The sequence below is a fragment of the Lactuca virosa genome, chromosome 8, assembly GCF_052849685.1.
Source record: "Lactuca virosa cultivar CGN04683 chromosome 8, Lactuca_virosa_CGN04683_v6, whole genome shotgun sequence".
In the NCBI taxonomy this organism is placed as follows: Eukaryota; Viridiplantae; Streptophyta; class Magnoliopsida; order Asterales; family Asteraceae; genus Lactuca; species Lactuca virosa.
The window spans coordinates 13,938,274-13,942,274 of NC_136433.1; the positions used below are offsets into that span (position 1 = coordinate 13,938,274).

The 4,001-nt window shown below is 32.8% G+C and overlaps 1 long non-coding RNA gene across 3 annotated transcripts; it reads left to right on the forward strand.

Moving 5' to 3' along the window:
• Window positions 1-894: 894 nt before the first annotated feature.
• LOC145128937 (uncharacterized) lies at window positions 895-3,411 on the forward strand. 3 transcript variants are annotated; one of them, XR_013717193.1, is made up of 6 exons: window positions 895-1,473; window positions 1,906-2,056; window positions 2,277-2,387; window positions 2,484-2,526; window positions 2,691-3,116; window positions 3,320-3,411. It is a non-coding gene; the product is annotated as an uncharacterized LOC145128937 (long non-coding RNA). The 3 variants fall into 3 exon arrangements; XR_013717192.1 differs by lacking the exon at window positions 3,320-3,411 and adding an exon at window positions 3,117-3,311 and having other exon boundaries at window positions 896-1,473; window positions 2,691-2,967; XR_013717191.1 differs by lacking the exon at window positions 3,320-3,411 and having other exon boundaries at window positions 898-1,473; window positions 2,691-3,311.
• Window positions 3,412-4,001: the final 590 nt, after the last annotated feature.

A 4,001-nucleotide genomic window follows, 5' to 3' on the forward strand; every position in this document is an offset into this window, starting at 1 on the left:
GTCTGGTTCACAGTAGTAAAACTTTTTACACTCTTCATGCATGAAACGTTCGCAGAAGGTCACAAACTCAGAATAAGTCATAGAAGAAAAGTCAACATCATTGAAGATGGTTTTAACACCACCAGTGTAAGAGAAAGGATTTCGATTAAATACCCCTTGGTAGTTGAGTTCCACCATCGCAAACAGTCCATTAGGTTCCGATTGTGCCATTGCTGCGAGTTCTTTGTTTCTTTCAGCTCGATCACAAGAATGCTTCACAAACCCTAAATCAGTTTTTTTTACAGCTGAATAATGAAGACGAAGACTAGTGAAGTTCGATAGCCGAAGACGAAAGGCTTTAAGCGTCGTATTTCATTAATTGACGTGGCATATCTCACGTGGCATCGGATTAGACAAAAAATATATATTAATTGAAAAAATGGCATGGTATAACCGGGAAACCTTCTAAAAGTTGCTAAAATGGTGTAATTAAAAGGTCAATTACGAGTTTACTGGTCTAATGTACAAAAAAAAACTTTAAGGACCAAATTAGCCAAATGTTAAAAGTTTCATGTGCTACATTGACATTATCCCTTAATGATAACAAAAATCCAATCATAATATTAATTATAACAATTTGCGGTAAAAAATTACGACAATGGACCAAAATTAAAATTATTAATCATCTCGAAAAAGACTTGCAACAATGGACCAAAATCAAAATTGAAGTTATTTATATAGGCAAAAGGCAATAGTGCCGACTGTGAGATATTTGTAGGATATCGTATTTGATTATCTACTATTGTAGTGCTCTTGCCACCAAACTAATCAACCATAATAAGTTATAACGAAATACAAATAGAAATTTTGATTACTCTGAAACGAATTGGAAAATACTCCTAACGATCATTAACGTACTCCCATGCCGATCCGCCACAAACAACTACTGTAATATTACTATCCCCTATTCTAATAAAACAGTATAATTTATCCTACGTGTCATTTTATCATCGCTCTACGTATCAAAGTGAATTTCCGAAGTTACCCTTATCTATTATAATCTTCCTGCATTTCGTCTTCTTCGTCCGATTTAAGATTATCTTCTTTTTTGAATTTGAATTTGAACGTCAATCCCAATAATCCAAGCATCAAATTATATTGACGATCGGTGAGTGGAAAAACCGTCTCCTTCGTCCCGGCCGTTAAAACTCCCTCTTCTTTCAATCTCATCCATAATAACTCAAGAATTACGGTTAATCGGAGGTTCAACCATTTTCACCTCGTTCTACCCACGTTCCTCTTTCTTCTTCCACATAGCACGATTCTCTTCCACAGTTATGTAACTTCCCTTGCCGGCGGCTCTCTATATAAGAGTTCGATTTCATTCTAATTGCTTAAGTCATTTCAACATTTGCTTCAATTGCTTAAGCCTACGATAATATGGACCACAGATAAATTAAAAACGTTTTTCCGTTCGAAGGAAATCTATCCAAGGTATGTTTTAATTCATGTTTTCACAAATTTCTAAGTTTTTTTTACATTTGAATTATAATTTCGGAACTATGATAGTAGATTGAATCATTAATTTGATTGTAATTTGATTGAATCGGAACTCTGTACCCATGTAAAGCTATTTATAGGATGAACATCCTTAGAGATTCAGTGGGAAATGAATGGTTGTTGTAATCTCTGTGATCAACGATGACTAGGAATCGACCAAACAGATGGACGACACCCACCCATGTAGTTTGTTCAATCTTCCTTTCACTGTGATGATGCCCATGTCTTTTTGCCTATAAATATATGCAAACCAATTTACCCTTCACGATTTTGCTTCTTTGAGATTCGACATTACACGTAATTGATTTGGGGGTATTTACATATAGCTCGATTCTCATCTTCTTCCACTGTTCTCTTTGGATTCAGTTTTTGCAGGCAGAGTACCATCATACACCAACATTGTGACCAGCATCAGATAGATAATGCTTTCTGAGAACCACATATCAAACACCATTATGCAATTGTTGGTTCTTGCACAATCTCTTCATTTCGTTCTGCCGATTCCCACATTCTCACGGTATGGCTTCCCTTATCTCTAAAAACCATCCCCCCAAGATTAACGATCTCTATCTCTATGTCCTTCAACACACACGTTTGCTCATTGTTTTCTAACTGGTTTGATTTGGGTTGTTTGTTGGAGCTTTTCAAGCTTAATATTTACTAAATTTCTTTTTCTTAAATGATTTTATGTTATATCAATTATTTTTCAAAATGGGTGTATTTCAATTGAGTTATAGAGGTTGCTAGGGGAGGATTTCATGGGAAGGACTCTAAAATTGGATTGTAGAAGCTCTTAACATGCTCAAAGAAAGTGCACATAAAGTGTTTGTCGAAATGCCCAAGAGAAGGTAATATTTTTAATTTAGTTGGTTCTTGGTCATGTTTTAGTTACTGTTTTCTAAGAAAAAAGTTATAAGAGCCTCTTTTGTATTGGGTTATATTAGGTGTTTTAAATGTTTGGTAGCTTCTAAAGACGGATAGTTCTTGGTAAGGATCTCTCTATATCTTATAAACTGCCACTTTTTTGGCTAATATATAAATTAAAAGGACTTGTCTTGCAGATGCATGAGACATAATATAATTAATAGGTCAAAATTGTTTATGTTTTTTTTAGGTTTTAAAACTTCATCAGTTAGTGATTAATGGTACAGGTAGTAGTAGAAGCACTGGAAATTGAAGCTCTTGATTTTTATGTGAGGCGAAGTCTAGTGCCTAATGCATATACTTTAGACATTAATGGTAAAAAGCCGTTTGTTGTTCATCCAAGCCTTGTGGAGCTTCTTTCAAGAAAGGGGGAGTTTGGTTTTTGTTAATTATTATTGTTCTTGATTCTTTTTTACTTTTTATTTTTTAATAAATTTTTTATTTCTTTCTTGATTAGTGTAGGCTTCAATGAAGTATGCAGGTTCTCATGATAATTCCTCTGAGGTTAGTTCGTCCTTATTTTTCTTACTTATATGGGCATTTTCATTAGCATTTTACAAAAAATATGATAATGTGGTAACTGACAAAAGATTGCAGCCTTTTTCCTATCTACAATGCACATTAAACAAAGTTTAACCACATATTGGTTACAGGTGAGATCTCTTTTTTCACAGTTGACAATGAGAAGAATGTTGGTATTGAACAATGTAAAAGAATTCAACATGTGTCAAACATATGCCTATGTCTAAAGCTGTTTAAAACACATCAGTTGACTAGATTAATAACCGATCATTGAAAACGCTTGGTTTTTTTGTCTTATGGTCCTTAGACAATATTTTTTTTCTGAATTTGAAAGCTAGCAAGGCAATGCAATGCATAGGGATCCAAGGCCCAAAAAGCTTCCTTAAAATCTCAGGTTATATAACAGATCTGTAACATTTTCTTTCAGATACATTAATCTTTCTATATTATTTTTCTCAAATATCAATGGCACCAATTTTCAACCTCATAAAATTTACATCAATATTAAAAAGTATAATAATAAATATCGTTATGTACCATAAAGTGGAATATTTTATTGGTTACTTCGTTTTAACATATAGTTTGATTATTTGTAAAATAACTAAGATAAACTAATTTTTGGATAAATCAATGGCATCAATATTCTATACCACATAGATTCATTGTTTTTATATTTTTTTATTTAGATGAAAATGGTTTAATGCAAGGATTAACAATTTACTTTACTTGGTTTGTTTTCTATAACGTCCAACTGTCATTTTATTTTTTTATTCGCAGTTATAAATGTGTGACTGTATCACCCTTTGAGTGTGTGTATGATGAAATGTAATTGATAAACAAGTTAAATGTATGCATAAACAGTTAAATATTAATTGGAGAGATAAAGTGTGATGCATATTTAAGAAAACAAAAAAATAGAAGTTCAATGCTAAAGTTGGGTAGATTTTTCAAAGTAATAGATTCCTGGTTCTCTTTTTCTCCACATTCAAGGCCTAGCATACGATTCTATCAATTAA